Source organism: Engraulis encrasicolus, chromosome 15 (genome assembly GCF_034702125.1).
Source record: "Engraulis encrasicolus isolate BLACKSEA-1 chromosome 15, IST_EnEncr_1.0, whole genome shotgun sequence".
Lineage (NCBI taxonomy): Eukaryota > Metazoa > Chordata > Actinopteri > Clupeiformes > Engraulidae > Engraulis > Engraulis encrasicolus.
In genome coordinates this window covers 31,784,381-31,802,796 of record NC_085871.1, presented here as the reverse complement: position 1 = coordinate 31,802,796, position 18,416 = coordinate 31,784,381, and the positions used below count along the sequence as shown (strand labels likewise).

The 18,416-nt window shown below is 40.6% G+C and overlaps 1 long non-coding RNA gene across 1 annotated transcript; it reads left to right on the top strand.

Annotated features, from left to right (window-relative positions):
* Nucleotides 1-582: 582 nt before the first annotated feature.
* On the top strand, nt 583-15,119 carry LOC134464583 (uncharacterized). The gene is made up of 5 exons (XR_010037953.1): nt 583-1,577; nt 2,379-2,499; nt 2,889-2,985; nt 13,880-14,048; nt 14,271-15,119. It is a non-coding gene; the product is annotated as an uncharacterized LOC134464583 (long non-coding RNA).
* The last annotated feature ends 3,297 nt before the right edge of the window (nt 15,120-18,416 follow it).

Here is an 18,416-nt window from a genome sequence, read left to right as displayed (position 1 = left end):
ACATGAAATACGCACAGCAAAGCATTCATGGACGAAACGTGCCCCCACACGTGTATCCTTCAGCATGCTAATTGAGGGCCTAACTCTTATAGGGCTTTCAGGCTGACCAGAACGGAGCCGGAGCTGGTGCCCGTTCCAGTTACGTTCGGCACTAAAGTGCTTATCTGCGAACCACCCGTGTTCATACTGGGCTCTGAACTTTTCCCACACGTGACTGTGTTACCCGGATGAATCTGCTGACGGCCAAGCTGTCGCCACGGTTCGCAGAGAAAAACCTAGTATTTTGCGGTTCGCAAACGCTAAAATCTGTGGCGTGAACACGACTGCCGGTTCGCGATTAGGTGCGGGAACCAATATGGTCCAGCTGCGTCTTGTCCAGCTAATACCGCTACGCCCATTCCTCCTTACTAGACCGCCCTCACAGTAACGCCCCTTTGGCTGTTCAAGTTTCTGAAGTCAGTGACATGCTGCCGAATGACAACAAATGACAACACAAGCGCCGCGCGGGACTTATTAAAACGACTGGATGGATTTCGCTGCAGCGATCACTCAACTGTCGGTAAGATTTCGAATAAAATGCATGAATATACATAACGGTTACTTTACGAGTTGACTTTCAGTCGGAGGACGAACATTTACTTCGGCCCACCAACTAGCGGTTTTGGCTAATGCTTTTTAGCTTCAAGGCAAGATAACAGGCTGCTCTTGGTAAGTTTGTTTCAGATGTTGTGTGTGTATTTGTCATAATGTACAGTAATAAGTTATGGGCAGACAAAGCGTAGGTAAGACGTTAACGTGACAAGGGTGAGGTGAAGGATACTATGGGCTAGCCAGACTAGAATATAAGTTAACTAGCATCACGAAATTATGCTGTATTTACCCTTAAACAAATTAAACACTGGGCCAAAAGGTGTTTAGGCCTATACAGTAGTTTCTTCCTGTGCTGCGTTGTGCACGTCTGTTTCATCATCTGAGCTATCAGTTGTGTTTCTTTGAAGCAAAGATGTATAGAATAGCACTGAAAGTCGGAGGTGTCATATTTGTTCAACCTGGTGTTAAACGTAATTTCAATTCTTGACCAGTGCATGTAAAGAAATTGTAAATAAAACCGACTTGATGTAGTAGTGCTAAAAATAAACCTTTATATTTTCTCTTAGTGAACTTCTCAAAATATATGGGCTATAATGTAGATACTACGGTACTTGGGATGGGTTTATCGTTACCTATTGTTTCTGATGGGGCGTTAATTGGTGTGGCACCCGGAACTCTTCCTCACTTCGGGAAGATTGGCAAGGGGTAAGCTGTGTTTTTTTCTTCCGTGTTACAAACTATTTAATGATGTTTCTGTACTTTAATTTCTCTGTTATTTTATTGATCTTTGATGGGAAGATATTCTGTTACGTTTGTGTTGATATTTTCGTTGTAATTTTCGCTCAAAGTATGTACATTAGCGCCATTAATGTCCGCGATCGTTATGAAGTTAACAGGTGCTAACGAGCCTATTGTGTCGCAGGAATGCCGTTCGCTTCGACCCCTTGCAGTGTGCCTCATTGTGTCCGCTCTGTCTGTTGTTTCAGGTATGTGTTAATGTATGAAAGAGATCCCTGTGGTATTTTCGGTGATAAACATTGTGTTTTCTTTTGGTTTTAACTTTGTAAACTATACGATCTAAGTGCCTTGGTTTCTCTATTACACTGTAAACAGTAGCTTGTCTAGCTGCTGTAGTGTTCTCTCACTTCTGGAAGATTGGCAAGGGGAAAGCCGTTTGCTTCGACCCCAAAGAATCTGCTTGCAGTGTGCCTCATTGTGTCCGCCCTGTCTGTTGTTTCAGATTGGGAAGTAAATAAATGCTACTGGATCGAGGCCCCTCATCTCTCCTGCCTCTTCAATCATCCAAAGACTGTTTAGTCTGTTATTTTAATGTAATGGTCGGTTCATGTCTGTTGCATTGACTTGACTTGTCATTGGGTCTGATTTTAAATGTGCCATATAGTTCAATGTGGGAGCAGGTTCACACACTAAATAAGACACTAAGGTCAAGCACAAGCAGATTTTTTTGTTTTATTTTTCTCAGAGCAGAGTAGAGCAGATGTTTCAGGTTGCAGCCATCAGAGAGCAGTGACTTGACCAGTGTCTTATTTAGTGTACTCCCACATTGAACTCTACTTTTTGGGTCCACGCACCTACTTATTTCTAAACATCTAGAGTGCAACAATACCCCTGCCTCCTAATGTGCCATATAACCTGTATCCCGCCTATTGTGTGTGTGTGTGTGTGTGTGTGTGTGTGTGTGTGTGTGTGTGTGTGTGTGTGTGTGTGTGTGTGTGTGTGTGTGTGTGTGTGTGTGTGTGTGTGTGTTTGTGAATGTGTTCACGCAGATATAAGAAGTTGGGGTTGGGGTTGATGATCCACATGATGGTGATGGACCAGGACAGCTCTGGACCTCCTGACTGGCAGCTCCCTCCTCAACCTCCCTTCCTGTCCTTCACACATGTGCAGGTAAGGCCAATTTTTAAAAACTCACTGCATTGTCTGAGGCAAAAGTAGGAGAAAAGGAGTGAGTGAGTGAGAACCCGGTCATTACATGTGATGTGACCCTTAACCCCTTAAGACGCGGCTTTATACATTTGTTGTTACCGGTATGGTAATGACCAAGTCATGGTGCATTACTAAAGGGCCTGTGTTGTGTCATAGTATTGTAGTGCTATGGTAGGTACATGTCAATGACTATTACAGCGTACCACTGGAGGTACGGCGCGCATTAAGGGGCTACAGGGCGTGTGTGTGTCCTAGAACCAAGACAGTGGCAGTGTGTGTCTGTCTGTCTTTGGTTAAGGATATCTTTAAGATACTACCTTGTGTTAACATTATTTTGCTATTTCTGACAGGCAGAGAGGCAGTTTTCTGAAGGATGGTTAATGTCCGTACCAACATGTTGTGATGGAGGCTTCCACCTGAGCTGAACACAGAAACTTGCACACAGTGGTGAGTAAAACACTGAATCTGTTTTGTTCTGCACTAGACCAGTGTTTCCCAACCTTTCTTGTCTTGCGTACCCCCTTAGCCTTTTTGTTGTACAATGAGTACCCTAACCAATGCTACATATCTATGTCTTTATCACCCTCTCAATTGTCCCCCATTCAAAGTTAAATTTTTCCCCGTACCCACTGTGGTGTGCTTGCATACTAGTGGTACACGTACCCCTAGTTGGGAAACACTGCACTAGACCAATAAGTATTTCATACAGTAATTCCTTTCTGTGCTGTGTTTATTTATTGAAAAAAAATGTGGATAGAGGATAATACACTCGCCTCCAAAAGAGTTGTCGCCTATCCATCTGTTTGGAATAACAGCTAATAACCTGACTTTCAATTAATCACTTGGCTTCAGAAGTCACTCATATGAAAGCTACAACCCTCCCGAATGAAAATGTATGTACAAAAATAAATGTCATGCACCAAAGACAGATTGACCCTTTATTGAACACAGACAGGGCAGATTTTCACAAGACAAAAGTTTTGTCGCCTATGGAACATAATGTGAAAATGAGCAGATAAGTCACTTCAAAACACTTCAAATACGCAGATTGGGTGTCATACTTAATCACTGAATCACTCTCACCTCTCCAGAAAATCGACTTTGGCCTTAGGTGTATGTTTAGGGTCATTGTAATCATGGAAAGGAACACAATGCAAATCAATGGAGTTCAATGAGAGATGGTGACATATTCGCTATTCGTAGAGCAATACATGTTTAACTTCATTAGTATAGGTTGATATGTAAGTTTTGGAACATTTCATATAGATTTTTCCATTTGGTGTTTTTTTTACTTCTAGGACCCCCCCCGAATACAAATCCACCTGTTTCCATTTTTTTCGTGAACATTTAGTGGCAAATTCAAGATGGCTGCCATTGTGTGTAGAAATTTCACCATTAATGCCGTTTTAAGGTTCAATTGAACTGTTTTATAATTCCAGGGCAACATTGAATAGAAAACAAATTATTTTCAATGTTTTCCTTCATTTTTTGTGGCAAAATCCAAGATGGCTGACATAATTTATGGCGAAATTGGCATATTTAATATTTTGAAGTCTATAAAGCCATTGTTGACTTGTTTTGGTAATATTTGTTACATGAATGTGAAGTCAGCCATTACATAAACTAAGCCCATTACAAAGTCCAAGATAGAAGACATTTTGTTTAGCAAAATCAACATTAATGTTGCTTTCAGGTCTATAAATCAATAAATGATACTCTACTCTACTCTGACGCCATTCATTTGTGAATTCGAGCACAGAGGATTCCATGCTGGTCCAAATTATTGTTCCAACAACAATTGCTATGAGTCACTTCATGTACAGTAGGCCTACCTATTATGCAGTACCTGTACAGTAATATGCACATTCACTGGATTGGCTGCCTATATCGAGGCAAAGGGCTACAAAGTTGCTTCAAGGTCGGCCTCAGCTTATCTGAAGGCTGTGAAACATCTATCTGGGATGTTGCATTCCTCCAATGCCAACAATCTTGCCATGCTCTCTGCTCATAGAACTGGGCTCTCTGGCATGACAGTCAGAGAATATCCTCAACTGTAGTGATGGGTCATACCCTGATATGGTCTACCCTACGGTAAGCCCACTCATGTGCTTCACACGCTCTGAACGTCCCTCATATAATTCCCAACTTACTTAGGCCTATATCATCCATGGTGTCTAATATTATGCTTCATCCATCAGTAGCATCCATTGAGATCACGTCTCTGTGGGTCTGTTGTGGCTCATCCGGTTGGCATGCCTATGTTGGCCTCACAGCAAGTCATCCCAATTCTGAAGCCATGTGTAGTGAAGAAGAGGAGAGTGGGCTCACACGACTTGGAACCAAGGCCTTCTGTTATTTGAACCCAAACCCAAAGTACTACCATATGTCATGACTCAAGGGGGCTTGGCTGTCCTCCCTGCTGGTTCCTTGGTCTGTCCTCTGTGTTTCAGGTGCAAGATTGGCAGGTGCGCTGACTGCTGATTGCCACACTATCATACACTGACCTTTGTGAGACCTTTGGCATCATGAGGATCCGTATAAGTGGCACAAGTGTGAATCTTTTATGAAAATAATTGACATAAAAATGAAAAGAAACTGGCTCCCTCAATGATGCTGCACATCATGAAGGTGGTCCTCTTGCCCATTCTTTTTTTACAGTTGTTCTATGAAATGAATTAATAGGATTTTCTTTTACTTTCTGATCAGTCTAGAGAGTTTAGTTGGAGGCAACAGGCCAACTTTTTGCAACTAGCCAATTGCTAGCCGACATGTGCGCAGTGCGCACAAGATTTACAGTGTGTCACCCCAAATTCCAGATGCTCTTCCTATGAGACGAAACATTTAATGTAATGACAGTTATGTGCCTATCAAAATATTACCAATAGGCGTACAAAATAACACAATAGCTTAATAAACCTGAAAATACCAAATGTTCATATTTTGCTACAATGTTGACCATCTTGGATTTTGCTTCTAAAAATTGGAAACAGATTGTTTTGTTTTCAGAGGGGGTCCTAGAAATATAAAACACAAATTATCAAAGGGGTCAGCTCAGATTTGGGATGAGACACATCAGCTGGCCATATAGAGAGGTACGCAATCGTTTTATTGATGTCATGTTGAATTTTTATACATTTTAAATGATTTTTGAAAAAGTTCATGTAATGACTGACTGAACGGTCCTGTATACATCAAGAATATTAAAAACACAAGAAAAAAACACTGACTTTAGAGACCTCAAAACACCAAACATGTCATTTTTGCTATATGTTATGTCAGCCATCTTGGATTTTGGTTCTAAAAATGAAGGGGGGAAATAGAATCAGGTAGTTTTGTATTCAGGGGGTCCAAGAGATGCTAAAAAACACCAATTCCAAAAATGTATATGACATGTTTCCTTCCATTACATTCAATTGTGTTAGAATCTGACTGCATATCCGCCATCTTGGATTTTGGGCTATTCCACTTCCGAAAAAAAATGGAAACAGGTGGATTTGAAGACTATGGGGTTTGTAGTTGATAAAAAACACAATTTGGAAAAATCTATATGAAATGTTCCTAAACCTCTTTTTTCTGACATATCCACCTGCACTACATGATTTAATCAATGACAAAAGCCCTCAAACACCTGCGGCATGCATGCAGCTCCTCATAAGAGCTGTATCTGTACCATGTTTCACTTTATGCACCATTTCTCTTTTTTCATATTCTTCATCTCCAACACCATATAGTTCTGATGCTATCAGTTCTACAATGGTTGATCTTGGGATCTTGATTTCAGAGTATGAGTCCCATTAGCCTTCATTTTTGTCAGAATTAGGCCTGACATACTCTTGGCTGGCTTTTTTGAGACAGGACAGTGGGAGAAACATCTTTGGTGTAAAAGGTGAAGAATTTGGAAAAAATACATGGTGCCTAAAGTCAAACATGGGAGGGATACAGCTCTTATGTGGAGCTGCATGCATGCTGCTGGTGTGTGAGGGCTTTTATCATTGATTACATCATGAAGTTAAAAATGTATTGCTCTACGAATAGCAAATATGTCACCATCTCTCATTGAACTCCATTGATTTTTCATTGTGTTGCTTTCCATGATTACAATGACCCTAAACATACACCTAAGGACAAAGTTGATTTTCTGGAGAGGTGTGAGTGAACCAGTGATTAAGTATGACACCCGATCTGCGTATTTGAAGTGTTTTGAAGTGACTTATCTGCTCATTTTCACATTATGTTCGATAGGCGACAAAACTTTTGTCTTGTCAAAATCTGCCCTGTCTGTGTTCAATAAAGGGTCAATCTGTTTCAGAATGAAGTCCAGTTGGAGTGCTTCCTGGAACTGTCTAGTGTTTTAAGATGGTGCTCTTTGGTGACAGGCTTGGTTGATTTCAAAAAAGTTTTAGAAATACCAAGGCACTCATCTTCTTTGTAATTAAAATGCCTTTATTTTGTTGGGCATAGCATGATTAAAATACTTCGACGCGTTTCGGCATGAAGCCTTCGTCAGGAAGTGTGCAGTTTCTTCTGTGACAAACAGACATAATTAAAAGACATCATGAGTGTTCTCAGGTGTGCAGGGTGGGACCAATTAGCCAATGGCTAACCACTCTTTAACAAAGGTGACATACAAAAAACAGAAAAACAACAATATCAATTGTGGGCAGCAGGGGGCCTCATTCTACAGTCTCTACAGGTATAATAGAGTATTGGACAGCAAAACAGAAAAAAACATGCATGAAACACATATACTTAAACAGTAGTGTTTACAAGAAGTGGCAGTATTCCATCTCATCATTTAAACCTGGATATTGAGTAGCTTTTAATTTAAAAAATCCAGTAGCTCTCTCGCTGATTTAATTGTTTTAATCTATCACCCCCTCTCATTGTTTGTGGTATATGATCAATACCTATAGCTCTTAAAATAGCTGGGTCACTGTTGTGCTGGTCTTTAAAATGGCGTGCCATTGGATAGTTCTCATTTTTTGTTCTAATTGCGTACTTGTGTTCTGAGACTCTATCTTGTAACCTACGTTTGGTCCTGCCAATGTAAAAAACATTGCAGAGGGGACATTCCAGTTTATAAATGACAAATGTTGTTTTACAATTAATAAAATGCCGTATATCATGTGTTCTGTGTCCATGTGTATCTTCAAATGTTTTACTTTTGACTATAGTAGGGCAATGATTACAATGACCACATTTGTAGCTACCTTGCGGTTTCTTAGACAGCCAAGTGTTCCCAGAGGATGGTGGTAGATAGCTGTGGACAAGTTTGTCATTTAAAGTAGGGGCCCGTTTAAAGCTGAAAACAGGGGGCTCCTGAAAAACATTATTCAAAGAAGTGTCACACTGTAATAAATTCCAGTTCTTTCTTATTATGTTTTTAATGTGATTTGCTTCAGTGCTGAACCTTGTGGAGAAGAAAATTCTCCCAGAACTTTGTCTTGAGTTCCCACTTGTTAACAGGGATTGCCTGTCTAAGTTCTTTGCTCTGTGTTTAGCACACTGAATGGTTTTCTTTTTGTAACCTCTTCGAATGAATCTATTTTCCATTTCATTTGCCTTAATCTCAAAAGAATCAGCTTCGTCGCAAATTCTTTTCAGTCTCTGGAATTGACCGTAGGGTATATTATCCTTTAAATGTCTAGGGTGGAAGCTTTTTGCATGCAAGATAGTATTACGTGAAGTAGGCTTTCTATAGATGGTGGAATGTAAGAGACCTTCGTTATCCTTGTATATTTCTAGATCTAGAAAGCTAATGCGTTGTTTGTCATATTCCAGAGACAGTTTGATGTTTTTGTTTATGCCATTGAGGTAAGTATGGAAAGACACTAGTTCAGCTTCTGAACCATCCCACAGTAGGAGTACATCATCAATATACCTCCCATAGTAGATTATCTTATTTAAATAGGAATTTTTAGTAGAGTTAAACACAAAATCATTTTCCCATTTACCCATGTATAAACCCGCATAGGAAGGACTGTAGCAAGCTCCCATTGCACATCCTTTAGCTTGCTTAAAAAGGCGATCTTGAAAAATAAAGATGTTATTATGTAATGTCCATTTAGTTAATTTTAAGAGGAAATGTGCAGGGGGAGATTCTGTTTGTAGGTGGTCTTGTAGAAAAAACTCGAGTGCTGCTAGCCCCTCTTCATGCACAATAGAGGTGTATAGTGACTCCACATCCATAGTTACTAATAAAGTATCTTGCCCTATGTTACCTAGTTCCTGTATCTTCTTAAGAACAGCCGTAGTGTCTTGTATAAATGCTGGGAGTTGAGGTAAAATGGGCTTAATGAAGTAATCTATGTATTTTGAAACTGGTTCTGTAAGACTGTCAATCCCAGATATGACTGGTCTCCCTGGGGGATTTTCCAAATTCTTATGTATCTTTGGGAGAAGGTAAAAAGATGCCAGTTTAGGATGCTCTTTGAAAAGAAATTTACATTCACCATCAGAGATCCAGTCATTTTCTTTAGCTTCAGTCAGTATGGTTTTTAACTCCATTTTTAAGACCTCTGTAGGGTTGTGTTTCAAAACCTCATAGTACACAGGATCATTCAGTTGTCTGTTTACCTCTTTTATGTATTTATCTTTCCCCCAAACAACCACAGCTCCTCCTTTATCGGCTCTTTTAATTATCAAATCATCATTTTTCATCATCTGTTCAAGAGCACCACGTTCCTGTTTTGTTAAATTATAGTACTTGGGTCTATTTTTTCTTTGTTGGTACATTTTATCTACTTCAAAGTCCACTTTCTTGGTAAAGGTACTCAGAGTAGCATTTGCAGTGACAGGACAAAAAGTAGACCTGGGTTTAAAGGGGGTTCCTTGCGTAGTTGTGCTAACAGAGTCAATATGAGTCTTTGAAGTTTGACTGTTCATACTGTACCAGGCTTTAAGGTGCAAGTTTCTGTAGAACCTGTAGAGGTCAATCTTGGTGTCGAATTCTCTGGATGAGTAAGTTGGAGCAAAAGTCAAGCCCTTTGATAGCACATCTATGCAGTTTTCTGAAAGAGGTGTTCCTGAGATGTTGATTACTGTGTCCCTTTGTAACTCCTCGTGGGTCGCCTGGCTGTGTTTCTTTTTTCTTCCTCTTCTAGTTGGTTTCTTTTTGCTTGTTGGGGTTTTCGTCCTGGTTTGGTGGTGGTGGTCTTTTGTTGTTGTTTCTTCTTCTGGTCTAAAAAAGAGCCCCCTTCTTCAGTTGTTGAGTTGCTCGAGTGTGCTTCATCCTCACTGCTGGTGATGTTAAAGGAGACTGTCCTTGGTCTTCTACGAGTCTGAGAGGAGTCTCTACGCTTGTAGGTTTGTTTTTTCCATGTGTAGACATTTCCCGTCTTGTAATCCATGTCATCCCTTTTGAAATTTCTAATTTTTTCTTGTTTGAGCTTTTGTGTGAATTGCTCTAAATCTTCTTTCATTTTCTTCTCCAGGTTTTTGAGGTGTTCTTGATCTTGAAACACAAAGGCAGTGTTTTTGAAGGAGTTGCTCCGCAGACACCAACCTGCGTCTTTGTGGAACATTTGACACATTTTTTGGGACCAAAGATGTCGACCACTTTTTCCTACCCCCCAGAAGAAGGTCAGCAGATCATCAGTACTTCCTCCCTCCTAGAAGAACTGGACTCTACACCCTCTCCTGATCCAGACATTGAGAAGAACTTCTTAGACCTCAAGGACCTGATGATCAAGGACATCAAACTAGATCTACATGGAATCACACTGTCAGACTACTGGAGAAAGAACCAAATTCCAAGAGGCCTGAGACTAAGAAAATTTCCAGCTAACGGAAGAACAGACAACACTATTTTTAGGAACAAGTGGGAAGCTATCTTGAACAAGTGTTCATTTGACTTGATGTTGTTACTTATTGAAGAGTCCAAAAAAGACAGAGAAGCACTCAAGAGTGAAATAGAAGATTTACAAAAGACTGTTGCACAACATGAAGATCAAGAACACCTCAAAAACCTGGAGAAGAAAATGAAAGAAGATTTAGAGCAATTCACACAAAAGCTCAAACAAGAAAAAATTAAAAATTTCAAAAGGGATGACATGGATTACAAGACGGGAAATGTCTACACATGGAAAAAACAAACCTACAAACGTAGAGACTCCTCTCAGACTCGTAGAAGACCAAGGACAGTCTCCTTTAACATCACCAGCAGCGAGGATGAAGCACACTCGAGCAACTCAACAACTGAAGAAGGGGGCTCTTTTTTAGACCAGAAGAAGAAACAACAACAAAAGACCACCACCACCAAACCAGGACGAAAACCCCAACAAGCAAAAAGAAACCAACTAGAAGAGGAAGAAAAAAGAAACACAGCCAGGCGACCCACGAGGAGTTACAAAGGGACACAGTAATCAACATCTCAGGAAAACCTCTTTCAGAAAACTGCATAGATGTGCTATCAAAGGGCTTGACTTTTGCTCCAACTTACTCATCCAGAGAATTCGACACCAAGATTGACCTCTACAGGTTCTACAGAAACTTGCACCTTAAAGCCTGGTACAGTATGAACAGTCAAACTTCAAAGACTCATATTGACTCTGTTAGCACAACTACGCAAGGAACCCCCTTCAAACCCAGGTCTACTTTTTGTCCTGTCACTGCAAATGCTACTCTGAGTACCTTTACCAAGAAAGTGGACTTTGAAGTAGATAAAATGTACCAACAAAGAAAAAATAGACCCAAGTACTATAATTTAACAAAACAGGAACGTTGTGCTCTTGAACAGATGATGAAAAATGATGATTTGATAATTAAAAGAGCCGATAAAGGAGGAGCTGTGGTTGTTTGGGGGGAAAGATAAATACATAAAAGAGGTAAACAGACAACTGAATGATCCTGTGTACTATGAGGTTTTGAAACACAACCCTACAGAGGTCTTAAAAATGGAGTTAAAAACCATACTGACTGAAGCTAAAGAAAATGACTGGATCTCTGATGGTGAATGTAAATTTCTTTTCAAAGAGCATCCTAAACTGGCATCTTTTTACCTTCTCCCAAAGATACATAAGAATTTGGAAAATCCCCCAGGGAGACCAGTCATATCTGGGATTGACAGTCTTACAGAACCAGTTTCAAAATACATAGATTACTTCATTAAGCCCATTTTACCTCAACTCCCAGCATTTATACAAGACACTACGGCTGTTCTTAAGAAGATACAGGAACTAGGTAACATAGGGCAAGATACTTTATTAGTAACTATGGATGTGGAGTCACTATACACCTCTATTGTGCATGAAGAGGGGCTAGCAGCACTCGAGTTTTTTCTACAAGACCACCTACAAACAGAATCTCCCCCTGCACATTTCCTCTTAAAATTAACTAAATGGACATTACATAATAACATCTTTATTCTTCAAGATCGCCTTTTTAAGCAAGCTAAAGGATGTGCAATGGGAGCTTGCTACAGTCCTTCCTATGCGGGTTTATACATGGGTAAATGGGAAAATGATTTTGTGTTTAACTGTACTAAAAATTCCTATTTAAATAAGATAATCTACTATGGGAGGTATATTGATGATGTACTCCTACTGTGGGATGGTTCAGAAGCTGAACTAGTGTCTTTCCATACTTACCTCAATGGCATAAACAAAAACATCAAACTGTCTCTGGAATATGACAAACAACGCATTAGCTTTCTAGATCTAGAAATATACAAGGATAACGAAGGTCTCTTACATTCCACCATCTATAGAAAGCCTACTTCACGTAATACTATCTTGCATGCAAAAAGCTTCCACCCTAGACATTTAAAGGATAATATACCCTACGGTCAATTCCAGAGATTGAAAAGAATTTGCGACGAAACTGATTCTTTTGAGGTGAAGTCAAATGAAATGGAAAATAGATTCATTCAAAGAGGTTACAAAAAGAAAACCATTCAGTGTGCTAAACACAGAGCAAAGAACTTAGACAGGCAATCCCTGTTAACAAGTGGGAACTCAAGACAAAGTTCTGGGAGAATTTTCTTCTCCACAAGGTTCAGCACTGAAGCAAATCACATTAAAAACATAATAAGAAAGAACTGGAATTTATTACAGTGTGACACTTCTTTGAATAATGTTTTTCAGGAGCCCCCTGTTTTCAGCTTTAAACGGGCCCCTACTTTAAATGACAAACTTGTCCACAGCTATCTACCACCATCCTCTGGGAACACTTGGCTGTCTAAGAAACCGCAAGGTAGCTACAAATGTGGTCATTGTAATCATTGCCCTACTATAGTCAAAAGTAAAACATTTGAAGATACACATGGACACAGAACACATGATATACGGCATTTTATTAATTGTAAAACAACATTTGTCATTTATAAACTGGAATGTCCCCTCTGCAATGTTTTTTACATTGGCAGGACCAAACGTAGGTTACAAGATAGAGTCTCAGAACACAAGTACGCAATTAGAACAAAAAATGAGAACTATCCAATGGCACGCCATTTTAAAGACCAGCACAACAGTGACCCAGCTATTTTAAGAGCTATAGGTATTGATCATATACCACAAACAATGAGAGGGGGTGATAGATTAAAACAATTAAATCAGCGAGAGAGCTACTGGATTTTTAAATTAAAAGCTACTCAATATCCAGGTTTAAATGATGAGATGGAATACTGCCACTTCTTGTAAACACTACTGTTTAAGTATATGTGTTTCATGCATGTTTTTTTCTGTTTTGCTGTCCAATACTCTATTATACCTGTAGAGACTGTAGAATGAGGCCCCCTGCTGCCCACAATTGATATTGTTGTTTTTCTGTTTTTTGTATGTCACCTTTGTTAAAGAGTGGTTAGCCATTGGCTAATTGGTCCCACCCTGCACACCTGAGAACACTCATGATGTCTTTTAATTATGTCTGTTTGTCACAGAAGAAACTGCACACTTCCTGACGAAGGCTTCATGCCGAAACGCGTCGAAGTATTTTAATCATGCTATGCCCAACAAAATAAAGGCATTTTAATTACAAAGAAGATGAGTGCCTTGGTATTTCTAAAACTTTTTTGAAAAGGGTCAATCTGTCTTTGGTGCATGAAATTTATTTTTGTACATACATTTTCATTCGAGAGGGTTGTAGCTTTCATATGAGTGACTTCTGAAGCCAAGTGATTAATTGAAAGTCAGGTTATTAGCTGTTATTCCAAACAGATGGATAGGCGACAACTCTTTTGGAGGCGAGTGTACAAAACACTGGCACTGTAGTGATCCCTGCACAGGCCAGAAGCTGTGTATCTCTTCAGCCTGGTGTTCTGCATTAAAATGATGGGTGTGATTTTTATGTAGTGTATTCTATGTATCCCTCTCGTGTGTGTGTGTGTTTGTGTGCATGCGTGCAGATGGAAGCAGTCGTTCCTGTTCAGCATTGATATGCCGGTAATGAGTTTGATGAGCCACAGCATGGTGATGGGCAATCAGCATCAGGACCAGGGCCGCTCACAAGGAGAACCTCCTGCCCTGCCTCTTCATCCTCAACCTCCAATCTTCCTGCTCTTCACACATGTGCAGGTGAGGACAACCTCTAAAATGCACACTTGACTTGAGGCAAAGGGGGGAGAATAGGCGTGCATGCATGCACGTGCACCAAACTTTAAGACAGTAGCAGTGTGTGGGGGGGCATGTGCACAAGCATATGCACGTGCTCACGTCATGTCCTTCTGTAGGTAGATAGGGGGTGGTTGTTTTTGTCTTAATTGTCATTCATAACATTAACATGCCTTTTTTTGACAGGCACAGAGCCAGTTTTCAGAGGGAGGGCTGATGACGCCAGCAACTTCGTATCTGAACCTGATCAACCCAGCACCAACCACTGTGCCGCTCCTCCTCTGCCAACTGCACCACATGGCTCCACCATCTCAAAAAGGCACAGACACTACTCCACTTCCTGCGAAGGATGAGAGAAGAGCCGACCTTCCCACAACGGCACTCACCACCTTCTACAGGGGTGTCATTGAGAGCATCCTGACCAGCAGCCTCTCTGTCTGGCATGGCAGCCGTCAAGCTGAAGACTAGAAGGCAGTACAGAGAGTGGTGAGGACAGCAGAAAAGCTCATAAGGTCACCCCTACCTGTTCTCCCTACTACCATCAGGGAAGCACTAGCCCAGCATGCAGTGCTGCAAAAGCACACTGGGAAACGGCTTCTTTCCACAAGCCATCAGACTCCTCAACGCACTGAAGAAAACCACATGAATAACCAAGGACACGGGAGAATATTCCATGAACACTTCTTTCACCATGCCACTTACACTTTACTCATTGCACCTTGTATACAGCATCTTCACATCACCTGTATGAACTCCTCCTGCCGTGTGTGTGTGTCCACTGTGTTTGTGTATTTATTGTCCATCAGTATGTTAATCTTATTATTGCACACTGTTTGGGTGTCTGTGTGAGTGTATTTATAGTATGTATCAGTCTGTATTTAATGCCAATGCCTTATTTTTAGTTATTAGTTAAATGCACATTGGAGACTGGTCAAACACAATTTCAAACTTTGTGTTAACCCTCCATAGATTTTTGTCAAAAAATGGAGTCTAATCTACTGTACTACACAGGCTATCAACAGACCACACAGTTGAGTGCTGTTTTATGCACTCTGAATAAGAGGAGAGGGAGAGGTGACCGTTCACACTTCATAGTGTAAAAGTAAACAGAAATAAATTCACATTTCATTCCTGTCTCGTTCACTTCTTTCAGCAATGTATGTGGCCTACATGCAGGGAAGCTGATAGGGGGGACAAAGGGGTCCGTTGACCTGGGCCCAGTGAGACGAGGGGTCCAGGAATGGGTCCTCATTACATTGTATGTAGTCTATGTATTGAGTGGGGGGCCCTTTCAGATGACTTTGTCCTGGGCAAAGCCAAAGCTGTCAGCGGCCCTGATTATGTATGCACAAACACTGGTTATGATGATAGGAATTTTTTTCTCTGTTTTCTGATGGCCTTTGAATTAAGACAGGCCAATCTGGAACCTCTCCTGGATAAAGAGGTAAGCTTCAATGGTGTGGTCACTCCTAAATCACAGACAGACATGGAGTATGGTAGGCCTATGGTAATGAAGAAATCGTTTTTCTCCAATAAAACAAACAGATAGCCTATTGCTATTTCAAATACTATTTCATATATTTTTTCATTAATATCTGCTCTTTTCAAGCTGGCCACATAACTGTGGTGAGGTGACACTCATTACTTCAAAAAGTCGGGAATGTGTTGCTGATGTACATTGTACAACTTTTCTAAGTAGCCTATATCATGTCTTACCAAGTGAACAACCTCGCCTAAAAGGGTTTTTTAATTATTATTATTTGTCGGGGTGTGTTAATATCCTGGAAAGGATGTTTAATCACAGCCCTTATAAAAATCTGTGGTTTAATCATATAGCCTTCCCAGTGTTAACAGTGACCTCGATACACACAGCTAGGTAAGGTAATGCCAACGCATTGACAGTATATATTTAGGCAATATATACAGTATTTACTGTCAATGTGTCAACGTTGTCGTGTTGAAATCAAAGCATTTTGGCGACCTGATACGTTATGACAAATGTGTGCATAGCGACACGAGTCCTAAACAGTAGGCTACAATGTCCGAGGTACGGGAAGACAAAGCAAAATACATATTGGGATTAGAAAACGTGTGATTTAGCTCACTTTCTTACATAAATTGTTGAGAATATTATGTCAGTGGAATGTTCAGTGAAACGTTTCTCTGGAAGATAACAATTTGCACGGGATATCTTTGAAAACATGGAGTCTTTCATCCGGAAATGGCCTTGAAAATGACATCATGCAGTATCCCTTCACGATTGGCCAATACGGCAAATGCCGGGAACGCCCATGGGCGTGCTTGCATTAAGGGTGGAACTGTTTTACTGCAGCTGGACCCTTCTCGCGGGAACGGGCTCCAGCACGGTTCTCAGTCGGACTGAATGCGCTACTTGAGAGTCAGATTTAGCGCACAATGCACTACGTACTGTACTGTACACACTTTTGCGTACTTCCAGGATGTATTCTGTTGAACGAACAGTTTTAACTATCTACTATTTTTCCAGCCATTCACAGGTTCTGTTAAAGGGGGATGCCACTATTGTGGGGCTTAATACAGTTAAAATCGTTGGCTGGGGTTTATAAAGGTGGTGAAGTGTCTCATTTTTCATGTTAAGCATTGTCTTGATGTAGGACAAGTTAAAAGAGGGAGTATGTAGCTAAGCTAGTAAAAGTCAATGGATCACTGTAGCATGCTACACGAATGCATTGACTTTCACTAGCTTAGCGACATGCTCCCTCTTTTAACTTGTCTTAAAGCAAGACAACGGCTTACATGAAAAATAAGACACTTTACCACCTTTATAAACCCTAGCCATTTTAACTGTATTAAGTCCCAAAATAGTGGCATATTCCTTTAATAGGCTATTACTTATCAACATGTATCATTGACCAAGATCAATTATTTATCTTGAGGGACAGTACAAAATAAGCATATTTCGAAATATGGTGGAAAGTTCCTTAAAAGTCCAAACACATTATTTTGAGCTCTAAGATCTTCTTTAATGTTATCATGACCTACTATAGTGTGCTAAACCTTGTACCACTAACCTCACCTGACCTTGGAAACTGAACCAATCATTACATTATAGATGTCAGTCCTATTCCCGTAAGCATGGACACCTCGACAAAGCTTTTCCATGCTCTCAAGATTTAGTCGTTTGCTAGATGTTAGAGTCAGTAATACTCCCCTGAGAGCAATGAGGAAAATGAAGCAGAATGAGCACACACACATGCAGAATAATACACACACACACACACACACACACACATACACACACGCACGCACGCACGCACGCACACACACATATGCGAAGAGGAAAATGTTCTTCTTTTTCTCCTTTCTTTATTTTCTTTTGGTAATATAGACGTTTGTGGGTCAGACTGTTAATAATGTGCTTTTTGTGAGTGTATCCCCGTAAAGTGTTACCGATACATCAGTAGGTCATCACACCCTGTAGTCTTCACAAATTAAACCATTAAAACATGAGCTTGTTAACATTTAAACTGTGAAGACACAAGCCAGTCCCTCCAGTTTTTCGCGATTCAGCGATCGCGTGGATTCATGCAAATTCAATGATATTCCGCATAATTTCACGATGCCACTAATTCCTGTAAAGCCGCATTTTACCGCAAATGTTCCCGTTTGTCCCCTTCAACATTCTGTGTTTAGTTTAGGAGTTTATAGGCAGCTGGCATCCAGCATGCATACCTGTCAACTTTGAGCTCCCAAAATCCGGGAAAAAATCCTATATTTTAAGCCAAAGTCCGGGACATTTTCTAAAGGCCAAATTTTGACAGTCAACGGGATGACAGAGACAGATCGGACGGTGCGTTACACTCTGCTTTTCACAACAGCGCGCGTGCAAAGACAGATCCTGTCTAAAATCCCTCAGCACACGTTTTACAGCGTGGAGAAACAATGCAATGAAAACAAAACTATGAAATGAGCGTAATGCGTTTCTTCTTGTTGTTTCGTCGCACAAGTTGTCTGTTCGTGCAAAACTTTGTGCTGGTACAGGTTGTGATGGTTAATCGCATGAATCGCTGTTCCGAGGCTGTGTTATGCGTTGCATGAACTGACGGTTTCTGAGGAAAAGAGTGGGCGCACAAGCGCTACGGAGCTCGAGGTTGATAGCTCATATTTTCAAGGAACTTCAATTCTTAGTGGTATCTGGCATAGCCTACCGTCTTCTGGCAGGTAGCTTGATAAGCAAGACCCTCGTCTCTCTCTTCAAGAGGGGGTGTGGCTCGTTGGACAGGGACGTGGGTAGCCTATAAATAGCTGGACCGACGGTGTTTTTTGATAATGTGAAAAATCCGGGATATTTCC